Below are 12,906 nucleotides of genomic sequence, written 5' to 3'. Positions count from 1 at the left end.
TTGTAATACGCTTTATTTTTCCCCCAGTTAAGCTATTGTTTTCTCGTCTGGGGCAACACCACAGTGACCAATGTTTCGAAGTTACTAACTTTACAGAAGAAAATGCTGCGCGCAACTGTCAATTAATCTTATGATTCTCACACTAGGCATGTGTATTTGCAATACAATATTGTACCGGTCAGCAGACTATTTGACTACAGGTTTGCTTGTATGTATAAAAAATTAGCCGCTACGAATGACCATTTTATTTCTTCAGTTGTATCGCCTACCTGCCGCCAGTCGTCATATGATGTTAGAAAACCTTACAATTTTGTGCTATCGAAGTGCCGAACTAGTTGCGGCTTTTCTATGTTAAATTATATTGTTCCGAAATTCTTGAATGCTACACTCCATGATCAACTAATTACTTTGTCGATATCTGCCATCCGCAAGATTTTCGTTCAGGAATCTACACACCCCTAACGCGTTGTACGGTCATGTTCACCTGTGCTGTGCAAGCGCGCACGTATCTGTACGCGTCTTCTTAGTGCTTTTACCTGGTACACACTGCTGACTGCTAAGGGTGGAGAGGCACAGTCAAGCAGTTCACAGTCACTGCTTTTTTCTCTTCACCCCCAGTTTGTAAGTTCAAACTGAAATAAAATTATGATGATGATGATTCCCACGGAGAGAAGTGTGAGCCGGTGTCCAGATAATCGACACCCTTCTCTTTGGAGGGTTATGGCTGAAGATCTTCATTGCGGTGTGGGAGATGCGGCCTTGGAGGTAGCTCCTACAAGCTGACTGAGAATCCGTGACGATTACTTCCGCAGGTGTTTGCGTTATCGCCAGTGCTATAGCTACCTCTTCGGCCTGTAGCGTCGTTACTTTCGTGAGAGTGAGGCTCGTGACGTGGCTGTCTATCTTCTTTACGGTCGCCACCATGACTCCGCGTCTTGCATAATCTGCGGCGTCCGTGTAAAAACCTTTTTCGTTGGGGCCATACGTTTTCTCCAGGGCTCTAACTCGCGCCTCTCTCCGTGCTTCGTGAAACTGCGGGTGCATGTTTCTTGGCAAGGGGGCCACTGTGATGTTACGGCGTAGTTCACCAGGGATATTTTCCGTGGATTCTAGAGGGCGATCATGGATGTTCAGAAGGGTCCTGCCCGCATCTGTCCTTGATAGCCGGTAGCGCTGACTGTGCAGGTGGCCCTCAATCACCTGGTCCACAGAGTTGTGAAGCCCAAGCTTGAGGAGACAGTCGTTGGAGGTGTAGGATGGCAAACCCAGCGCTTGTTTGTACACCTTTCGCAAGAGCGTATCCAACCTGTTCTTCTCAGTCTTCGTTAGTAAAGCATAGGGCGTCACATAGGCGAACCTTGAGACGACAAATGCCTGGACAAGTCGAAGAGTGTCGGCCTCCTTCATGCCTCTTCCTTTGACCGTGATCCGACGAAGCATGTGGAGGTGACGCAATACTACAGGCTAGCCCGGCTTACGCTTCCCCCTGCACACCGCTCTCTCAGCAAGAAAGAGGAGCGCTACTGGCGTCTCCTGTAAACGAACACCTTTCCCCATCCTACCAAGCTGCACTTTATCTGGCCTATGCATTACGACCCGCAGTGTCGATTCTGCAAAGCACCCTGCACTCTATACCACATGGTGTGGGAGTGCCAGCTCAACCCCTCACTTTCCGCGATTTCTAACCCCGACTGGGCTGAGACGGCTGGACGCTCCAACGGGGTCCTGGACTGAGGAAACCGACCACTTGGCTCTTTTTTTAAATAAAGTTTACTCTCGTTCTTTCTCTCTTACATCTGTGTTGGGAAGAGCTTCTTCGTGTACATTCTCATCACATCGTTCATCTTCACCGAGCTCATCATGCTACTCCTCCACTAAGAACCCCACCCTTACCCCTAGCGAGCGATGGGAGATCTTGCTATCCAGCCCCGCCTTGGAGGATCAGCTACGGCTGGTTACCAGGGGCCAGGTGGCGAAGACAGCATATGGAATCCTGTGAAGAGGGATCCACTCTCATCCAGCGCGTTTTGCGCTGACATGCTGTGCAATTAAAGTTGTTCCTCCTCCTCATCATGCTACTGCGGCCTCGACCGGGACAGTCGCCTTCAAGGAGAGGGTTATGTTACCCCATCAAAGACGATGAAGACGGCAGCGACGTGTAGCGTCATGCACGAGCGTCTTCGACGACGACGAATCTGCATGAGACACGCTGTTTGGCTTCCATTCCGATTAGGCTGGGTTTTACTATAGTTTTCCTATTCTTCTCTCTGTGTTTTTTTCTTGTGTTCTCTCTCTCTCTCTCTTTCATTAACCTAGACCAAATTCTTTCTTCTGCTCCATTATTTTGCCTCGCTTGATTGATTGTAATGAAAACATAACTCTTCTTTGCCAATCCCCCTAAGTGGGTATGCGCCATTTTTCGGGCCACCACCACCACCACCATTTTGCCGCATTGCTCATCGGCATCAACACCTTCATCGCATCGCAGCTTCGACCAGGACGGTCGCCCTAGACCAGGGCGTAATGTCACGGGACGTATAGGTCGGATAAACCCCACAGCGCCATCACAAAAGACCAGCGACGACGACGACGAAGCAAGTGCTGGAGGACCCTGCGCTGGCTGTTTGATCGCCGCCATGTAAATATTGTGTAGCGGCGCGTGTCCACGGCGCCCAGACGACGGCGACGACAAAGGCGGAACCACGAGGCGCACGCTCACGTGCGCTCGTGCTGTAGGAATGTTAGCGTTGATTCTGGCGTGTATTTTTTTCCGCTCCAAAAAGCTCAGTTCTAATAAAAAATCCACCTATAACTTTCAACCAATTCCATTTTTTCTCTTTCTGCGTATAAATAGAGAGGTGTATTAGTTTCCGGTGTTTTAAGCGGGCGCATTAGCCCTTCTGACGCCCGATTCCTGGCCAATCCCCCACGTGGGTACGAGCCATATCGCCAGGAACAACAACAACAACAACAATAAAAAATCAGTTCGAGCCCAAACGCTGTCGTGGCTGGTTGTCACTGCGCCGGTCGCGACATGATTTGGTGACGTGGACCAAACTCGCCTCTTCTGACCGCGCCATGTCGGACCCTTCGGCTTCGCCGGATTCTGCGGGCCAACTACAACCCGGCGCAGCTACGCCCGCCCACGAAGCAGCTCCGCCTGCTCACGCTACAACCGCGGCTGTGCACAGCGCTACTCTACCCCCGTTTGGGACTCGGAACCCGCGGACATGGTTCACGCAAGTGGAAGCGCGCTTCCGTCTGCATCGCATCACCAGCCAGGAGACGAAATATAACAGCGTCGTGACCTCCTTGCCAGGCAGCATCGCGGACGAGCTAGCCGACATCCTCGACGCCCCACATCCTGAAGCGCCGTACGACCACCTAAAGGCAGCGACCATCCAACGCAAGTCGGAGTCGGAGCGCAGCAGGCTGCAGCAGCTTCTGAACACCGAGGAGCTCGGTGACAGGCGACCCTCGCAGTTGCTACATCGCATGGGGCAGCTATTGGGCGATCATGGCCAGTACCTCAACAATCCACTTCTTCGGGAGCTCTTCCTTCAACGCCTCCCCCAGAACATGGTATTGGTACTTGCGGCAGCCGCTGACATGCCACTCGACCAACTCTCGGAACTGGCTGACCGCATCGCGGACTATTCCCGGTCTCCAAGCATCGCCGCAGTCGTCGATACGCCCTCCACCTCAAGGGACGACTCCAGGCTTGGTCGACTTGAGAGCCGCATTGATGAACTCAACCATCAGCTGTCATCCCTCGCACCCCTCTTGCACCGACGCCGACGTGCATCCCGCGACCGACGGTACTCCCAATCCCCGTCCCTTTCTCAACATGGCTCCTCCGCAACACGCGGTGAGCCTGGACCTTCGGGCGTCTGTTGGTATCATCGTACCTTCGGCACTGCCGCCTGCAAGTGCAGCCAGCCTTGCTCATGGACGGGAAACTAGGAGACCGGACACTGGCGGTGGCAAGTGAACCCGGTCATGCAGTCAGCCGCCTCTTCTACGTCACCGACAAGGTTGCCGGCCACCGCTTCTTGGTCGATACGGGAGCAGAGGTCAGCGCCATACCGGCCTCTTCGCTAGACCGACGACGCCGAGAAATGACCTCCCCGTTAATCGCCGTCAACAACTCGCCGATCAACACCTACGGCCAGCGGTCGCTCACAGTCAATTTTGGCCTACGTCGCACCTTCCGGTGGCTTTTCACAATTGCTGACATCAAGCAGCCCATTCTCGGTGCTGATTTCCTGGCTTTCTACAACCTGGCCGTGGACGTGCACTCTCGACGCCTCGTGGACATGACGACGAACCTTTCAGTACATGGCATTCTCTCCTCTGCCACGGCGACCGGACTTCGAGCCTTTGTGCCATCTTCCGTGTACGAGAAGATACTTGCAGATTTTCCCGCGATCACAAGACCCCACACGGGAGAGTCCCCGGTGAAGCACACCATCACCCACCACATCGTCACGAAGGGACCCCCTGTCTTCGCTCGAGCGCGTCGTCTCGCCGGATCACGTTATGCCATTGCTCGCCGAGAGTTCGAGCACATGCTGGAACTGGGAATTGTCCGTCCATCCTCGAGCAACTACGCGTCAGCCCTGCATATGGTACCCAAGGAGGACCCCGGTGACTGGAGGCCATGCGGTGACTACCGTGCCCTCAATGCGATCACCGTGCCGGACCGGTACCCGCTCCCTCATTTGCAGGACTTCACCGCGAATCTGGCAGGCTGCAAGATATTCAGCAAGGTGGACTTGGTCAAAGCTTATCACCAGATACCTGTGGAGCCAGCAGACATACCGAAGACTGCCATCATTACACCATTTGGTCTCTTCGAATATGTCCGCATGCCCTTCGGCCTCCGTAACGCCGCCCAGACCTTTCAACGTGCCATCGACGAGGTTACCCGCGGTTTAGACTTTGTCTTTGCCTACCTCTACGACCTCTTGATCGCAATCTCATCACCATCCGAGCACGAAGTGCACGTGCGAGCCCTTTTCACTCGGCTTGACGAATATGGCTTCGTCATCAACCCCAAAAAGTGTGTCTTCGGCGTGCAGACGATCGAGTTCCTGGGCCACTTGGTCACTCCACAGGGCATCAGACCTCTCGACACCAAGGTGAAGGCCATCCACGACTTTCCACAGCCCACCTCAATTAAGAAGCTTAAAGAGTTCTTGGGCCTGCTGAACTTCTATCGGCGGTTTATTCCCAACTGTGCCGAACTAGTCCAGCCCCTCACTAATCTGCTGGCCACCAAAACAGGCCCTGCAGAGCACTTTGAGTGGAGCGAGCAAGCAGCGTCCGCCTTTTCTGCTGCGAAGGCCCTCTCCGACGCTGCCATGCTTATGCACCCCGTTCCTGATGCTCAACGTCGTCTTATAACCGACGCCTCCAGCTTGGCTGTCGGTGCTGTGGTTGAGCAGTTCGTCTCCAGTTGGTAGCCACTTGGTTTCTACTCCCAGAGGCTGAAACCTGCCGAGACGAGGTACAGCACCTTCGGGCGCGAGCTACTGGCTGTCTACCATGCCATAAAACATTTCCGGCATTTCCTGGAAGGCAGAGACTTCTACGTCCTTACAGATCACAAGCCCCTGACATTCGCCTTCCAGCGCAACCACAGCTCGTATTCGTCGCGTGAGATCCGTCACCTCTCCTTCGTCTCGGAGTTTACTGTCGATCTCCGCCATGTCAGCGGCCCGATCAACACTGCTGCTGACGCGCTGTCTCGCGTCGAAGCCCTTTCGACTTCACCCCAACCGATTTGCATGGAAGAGCTTGCTTCTGCACAGCAACGAGACCCTGAGCTCCAGCAACGCCGCTCTGACACCTCAACGCTGACTTTCACAGATGTGCCGTTGCCGTTTACCGAAGGCACAATCACATGCGAGACATCAACCGGCGTCTCCCGACCTTACGTTCCACCGGCGTTTCGTCGAGCCGTTTTCGACACCCTGCACGGCAAGAGTCACCCCGGCATCCGAGCAACTCAACACTTCGTCACAGCTCGGTGGTTCTGGCCCTCCATGAATGCAGATGTCCGCCGGTGGGCACGCACCTGCCTCCAGTGCCAACGTGTCAAAGCAACCAGGCACACCGTCACTCCTGCCTCGCCATTCCATCCACCGGACAGCCGTTTCGCGCACGTGCACATTGACCTGGTCGGCCACCTACCACCGTCGCGGTGCGCCACCTACTTGTTGACGTGCGTCGACCGCTTCAAGCGCTGGCCAGAGGCAATCCCGATACCTGATACTACGGCGGAAACAGTCGCCAAAGCATTTGTTGGTGGATGGGTGTCCCGTTTCGGCTGCCCCGCTGTTGTCACCACTGATCGCGGGCGTCAATTCCAATCAGCCCTGTTCAACGCTCTCGCTGCCATCTTGGGAGTACGCCACATACACACCACCTCCTACCATCCGTCTGCCAACGGGATGGTGGAGCGTTTACACCGCCAACTCAAGGCAGCTCTCACCACCTACGAGCCAAGGAAACACTGTGCCGACCACCTTCCCCTCGTCTTGCTCGGGATACGCTCGGCTTTTAAGACAGACCTGCATTGCACATCTGCCGACCTGGTGTATGGCTGCCCTCTTCGTCTCCCGGGCGACCTCCTCACACCTCCGCCTGCCGATGGTCCTTCGGACCCCGCCGGTTACGTGGCTGACCTTCGTCGCCTTTTCGAGCAAATCCGGCCTGTCCTTCCTCTACAACGCAGCGACCATTCCGTCTTCGTGAGCCAGGACCTTTCTTCCTGCACTCACGTGTTCCTGCGCCACTACGCTGCCCGTCGACCCCTCAGTCCCGCTTTCGATGGCCCGTACCGCGTCATCGAGCGGCACCCGAAGACGTTCACCCTCAACATCAACGGCCGCCAAGACGTCGTCGCCGCTGACCGGGTAAAGCCTGCATACTTCGCCTCTCTCCGACCCAGCCAGACCTTCCCCGTCTCAACAATCATGCCCAGAACTTTGCACCATCAACCGTCCAAAGCTGTCACGTGGTCTTCAACAACGGCCTCCGGCTCTACGGGGGGGAGCCCTGTAGCGGCGCGTGTCCACCGCGCCCAGACGACGGCGACGACGAAGGCAGAACCACGAGGCGCACGCTCACGTGCGCTCGTGCTGTAGGAAGGAGGAGGAATGCCTTTATTATCAGAGGGGGCATGAATGCCCTGTTGGGGAAGGAAAGGGACATGAAGGAAGGGAGGGAATATTCGAAAAAAAAGAACAATGTTCAAGGTTCAATCACCTTAAATGGTGGATAGCATTAAAAATCAGTTCGAGCCCAAACGCTGTCGTGGCTGGTTGTCACTGCGCCGGTCGCGACAATTGTAAATAGATTGTTCACCTTCCTCATTGTTCGTCTCATCTGCTCTGCCACCACGTTACAAAATAAATAAATAAATAAATTAGTTAAATAATTAATTAAATAATTCATAAAAAATAGTGTGCTTGACACAACCGAAGCTGCATTAACCTTATGCACCTACCCTTCGCTATATTATTAAGTTTAATACTTAATTTAGGAACCAATCAAATTTAATTTAATTGGTTTAATAACTAATAAATAGTTTTAATAACTACTCAGCCAGCACCTCTACGCTACCAAACTTAATGCACCAGTCTCTGCGTAATACCCAAAGCAGTCTTGTCAGACGCAGCAGAAGTGTTGCCGTTTAGAACGAATAAACCCTACTGCATCCGTCAACTCACACAAATCACGATTGTCGTGCGCTTTCACCTTAGGAGTCCACTTGCACTATCCCAGCAACCGCTCACCGTCTAAGCCAAGACGCGTATACGTTGGATATTTTATCCTGCTTCTCGCTGCGACATCGCAACCGCCCAGCAACGCCTTCTTCCTTCGCTTCCTCGAGTAGTTTTGCGTCATGTGACCCTTCTACCACAGAGCAAACTGCGACGGCCACCAGAAAATATTCTCCGTAACCCTCCCTTCCTACATCAGTACAACACGTTTACTGGGAGTGCCATCCACCAGACCTACCGCCACACCTCCGTTCCCGCATCGCTTCCTGGGAAGACTGGCTCAACCCGGGTCCTGGCGTAGACGTGAAGTCGACGCAAGAACTCCTGGTGGCCCACTGCCTTCGTGTCAGTGAAGAACTGTGGGCGCTCTACGAACAGCCCTCCTCCTAATGAAGAGACTATGGCACGGCAGCCCGGAGTAGGGCTTTTTGATAACAAAACTTTATCTCTGTCTCCCTCTCTCTCGGTAGCCCTAGGACCTCTTCCACGATATCACCTGAACCGGATCATAATGCGCGTAGCATATATAGAGCAAAAGTGTAAAATATACGCGGATGCTTCTAATGTTTTGAGAATGTGACAGCGAAAGCCTATTGGTACTTCCTGTTGATCTGCTCTTGAAATTTCTGTTGAACTTTCGGCCATGCCCGCCACCACTTGTGCATCCCATGGACAGCACCTTCCGAAGCTCGTTCCGCTCGCTCGCCTTCGCCAGGAGCCTCCTGTTCACCGCAGTCGGCACCTTCATATCTCGAGGAGGCTTGTATTGCACGTGCCGCGGCGGTCTACCTCACTAAAGCTCTGCTGTTTCCCTTTCCCGGAGGGCACTCGCCAAATTGTGCTCCTACTTTCGGTACATTACATTTTTTCCTACCTCACAAAGCGTACCATCTAAGGCTTTCGCCTTAAGAGTAGCGTCTATAGAAGGTACTCTTAATATACTCCTAATACCCTTACTCTTATATATAAAGGTGTATATTTCCCCTCATGTCGTGCCTATCTGACGCCAGTCAACGGTAGGGGTGGGGTGAGTATCTGAAATTTGGCAACGAATAATGAAAAATAGATTGATTAATTATGGAGTTTAACGCGCCGAAACTACGCAGGTCATGAGGCGCGCCGTATCGGAATTAATTTTGACAACCCGGGGATCTTCAACGTGCGCCGAAATCTCGAACACAAGGGCGTTTTCGCTTTTCGCCTCTACCAGACAAGCGGCCGCCGCGGCCGGGAATCGAACCCGCATACTTGGGCTCAGCAGCACAACGCCCTAGCCACTGACCCACCGCGGCGGATATGTTAATCAAGAAGCTCGCGGCGACAAATCAATGTATGGCAGAGCACCACGTCACTTCAGCTCAAGCCACGATCAGCGAGGCAATCGGGTTCTTGCAGCCGAGCCCGATGTCCCACGTACGCCCCCACCCGCGCGTTAAAGTTATTCCACTGAGCGGCTTCTGCCGGGAGAAATACAACACTATCGACCTGAAACAATACACCAGGATGGCCAGTTCCGCTTTTTACAGGTGGTATTGGGCGCCTTAGTTCCCCGATTATCTCAGTGGATGCTCACGTTTTGAGAGCTTGTTCGCGTTTTCATGAGAATATTGTGAGCGTGTGTAAGCGTAGTCAACATTACTGGACAATTATTGCGCTCTGGGACACTTACATGCTGTGGCCAATCGCCGTCATTCGGTAGGACCAATCCCTCATCTGTGCATACCCATTATCATCATCGTCTGTACATAATCATCGTCACGAGTGGCTGATTCCGATGAGGCACCGACGGTCTCATTAAACCTAGTCCGCTGGTACTGGTGCCGACTTGTGCAGGGTCTTCCGTCTCCTTACAATTGGAGGAGGGTGCTTCTTTCGACCCTGACCTCTCCCTGACCTAGCTGCTCCCCTCGAGCTCCGTTCAGGTCGCCTTGTGCAGCCGCCACCCAGTCCAATGGACCGAGAAGGCGCACCGAATGCTGCCGTTCCTACCACGCCGGCATGGATGGTGACTTGCCACCAGCGCGACCCTCCCGGCTTCGCTGGTCTTCGTGGCGAAGACGTCGAGGAGTGGCTTGACGAATTCAACCGAGTCAGCCAATTTAACAGGTGGGACGAAAAGTTCAAGCTCCATAACGTAGGTCTCTCCCTGAATGAAGTTGCCAAGACCTGGTACCGCAACAACGAGCATACCATGTCTGATTCGGCCTCCTTCACTTTGAAGATCCGCCAGATATTCTGCACACCGTCTGCGCGTTCAGATGAGGCAAAAATAAAACTAGATGCCCGCTGGCAGCGTGCGGACGAGACATTTGCGTCTTATATTGAGGATGTGCTAGCTCTCTGCCATCGGGTGAACCCAGACATGCCAGAGGCTGACAAAGTTCGCCATCTACTCAAGGGAATCGCAGAGTTCGCCTTTAACTCGCTTGCCCTACAAAATCCGTCTTCCGTGGAGGACGTACGAACCACGTGTCAGCGCCTCGACCAGCTACAAGCGATCCGCCTGGAGCCACGGCAGGAATCAGCTCGTCTTCCTCCTGAGTCGAAGCTTCGTGCTCTCATACGCGATATCATTCGTGAGGAACTCCAAAAGCAAGCCCATCGTGCTCTCATGGTGACCGGTGTGCTCAGCCTGCGACTGATTTGCGGGGGGTTATTAAAGAGGAGCTGGCGTCGATGACGTGTATCCCGCGCTGTACCCCCCCTCCTCCCAGTGGCTTTCGCCAAACCCTCGTACGCGGACGAAGCTTCGCTACCCCCTGTCTCACCGGTCGGAGTTCCTGCACCTACACCAATGATCGAACAGCTCACAGCGATCTCCTCAGCGGCCCATGCGTCACCAACATATTCCAACTGGCGACCGCGTTTGGACTTCTGGCCTAACGAACGCCCGGTCTGTTTCTATTGTGGAATTCGCGGCTACATCTCGCGCTTTTGCCGCCGGCGCCAGCAAGATGAGCGGCGGGGTTATGCGCCCTGCGAACGCGATCTCCGCTACAACTACAGCCCTCAACAGCCTATTTATCAACCTCGCAACCGCTCTCCGTCGCCTCAGGATTAACCCGACTTTTACCGCAGTCAACTTGGCCCTAGGCACCGTTCCCCTTCGCGTGGACGACGCTTTGTCTCTCCTCTTCGCCCTGTCTCAAACGACGCCAACTACCAGCCGGAAAACTAGATGCTGCACAGTTTATGGAGGGGAAAATGCATCGTGCGAACTGTCTACAACTCCTCCGGCGCGTCCCTCGAACATTTTTCCTGTAATTGTTGAAGGAATTGTTGTACAAGCTTTAGTGGACACTGGTGCTAGTATCTCCGCCATGCATAGTGACCTGTGTGGCCGGCTACGAAAAGCGAAGACGCCCTACTCTGGACCTTCATTGTGCAGTGCAAATGGAAATGTCATACAGCCTGCCGCATCTTGCACAGCACGTGTCGTCATCGGAGATGATTGTCACCATATTGAGTTTGCCGTTTTGCCAGAGTGCGCCCATGAATAATTTTTGGATGGGACTTTCTTCCTTCAGCTTCTGCGGTTATTTCCTGTCGCCAACCAGCCATTCACATTACCAGCACAGAGCCTTCCCCTTCACCAAACTCACGACAGCAGAACTTAACCTTACGGACGGACTGTTTTTTGCCGCCGGGTTGTGAAAAAGTTATTTGGGTGTCCTCGGGCAGCATTTCCGCAGGTGATGTGATAGCGTCTCCATCAAGCCGTATGCTTCCCTGAGGAATTGCTATGTTCATATGCCTCGTCCGTTTTTCACAAGGATCTGCAGCTTCAATTTGGCCGCTCGGAACACCACCACAGAGCCAATTTTGTTGCCTAAAGGCATGACCGTCGCTGCTGTGGTTGACAGAGAGCCTGTTTCTGTCCTGTCTAACGCAGTACCACCTTCGCGTGCGTGTGACCTTGCTTCTTCGGGTGGAATGTCTAGTATCGCTGCAACCATCAGCCCCTACCTTACATCTGAGCAAACAGAACAGCTGCTCACGGTACTGGCGAAGCACCTTGCATCCTTTGACGTGGTTGCTAACACACAAAAACGGACGACTGTGACCGCTCACCGAATTGAGACAGATGGCTCAGCGATTGTACGCCGGCGACCATACCGCGTCTCTTCTCACGAAAGAAAAATTATTGAAGAGCAGGTCGCTAAGATGCTCAAGCGCGACGTTATCCCCCCATCGTCGAGCTCTTGGTCATCGCCGGTTGTGTTACTCGAGAAGAAGGATGCATCAGTTCGCTTTTGTGTCGACTACCGTGCACTAAATAAGATCACTCGAAAAGACGTTTATCCGCTGCCCCGCATCTACGATGCTTTGGACAGTCTCCAAGGAGCCGAGTACTTCTCAAGTCTCGAATTACGCTCGGGGTATTGGCAGATCCCAATGCACGAGGATGACAAAGAGAAGACGGCGTTTTTCACTCCAGACGGGCTTTTGGAGTTCAACATGATGCCATTTGGGCTCTGTAACGCGCCTGCCTCGTTTGAACGAATGATTGACACCGTGCTTGGCGGTCTTAAGTGGAAAACGTGTCTCTGCTACCTGGACGACATTGTTGCTTTCTCAGGTACATTTGACCGAAACTTACGCCATCTGGACGAAGTACTGAGTTGTCTTTCCAATGCGGGACTGCAGATAAACACAAAGAAATGCACTTTCGCCAGCAAATCTATCAAAGTATTAGGCCACGTCGTCAGCAAAAAGGAATTCAACCGGACCCCGAAAAGATTTCGGCAGTTTTAAATTTTCCCCGTCCACAACAGCAGGAGGAACTCCGCAGCTTCATCGGACTCGCATCATACTTCCGTAGATTTATACAAAATTTCGCAACAGTTGCTTCCCCGCTACATCACCTTCTGCGCCCTGGCATCCCTTTCGTTTGGGCAATTCAAAAGTCTCGCCCTTGCTTGTACGGCAGGCATTTCACTGTCGTTACCGATCACCATGCGTTGTGCTGGCTGTCGACACTCAAGAACCTTTGCGGACGCCTTGGCCGTTGGGGTCTTCGTCTGCAGCAGTACAGTTTTACTGTTACTTATAAAGTCCGGCAAGAAGCATTTGGATGCGGACGCCCTTTCACGTTGGCCGTTCTCCAAATCGCCAG

The sequence above is a fragment of the Haemaphysalis longicornis genome, unplaced genomic scaffold (assembly GCF_048455015.1).
Source record: "Haemaphysalis longicornis isolate Haplotype H1 unplaced genomic scaffold, Haemaphysalis longicornis Haplotype H1 scaffold_3, whole genome shotgun sequence".
In the NCBI taxonomy this organism is placed as follows: Eukaryota; Metazoa; Arthropoda; class Arachnida; order Ixodida; family Ixodidae; genus Haemaphysalis; species Haemaphysalis longicornis.
Note: the sequence above shows the minus strand (reverse complement) of the source record.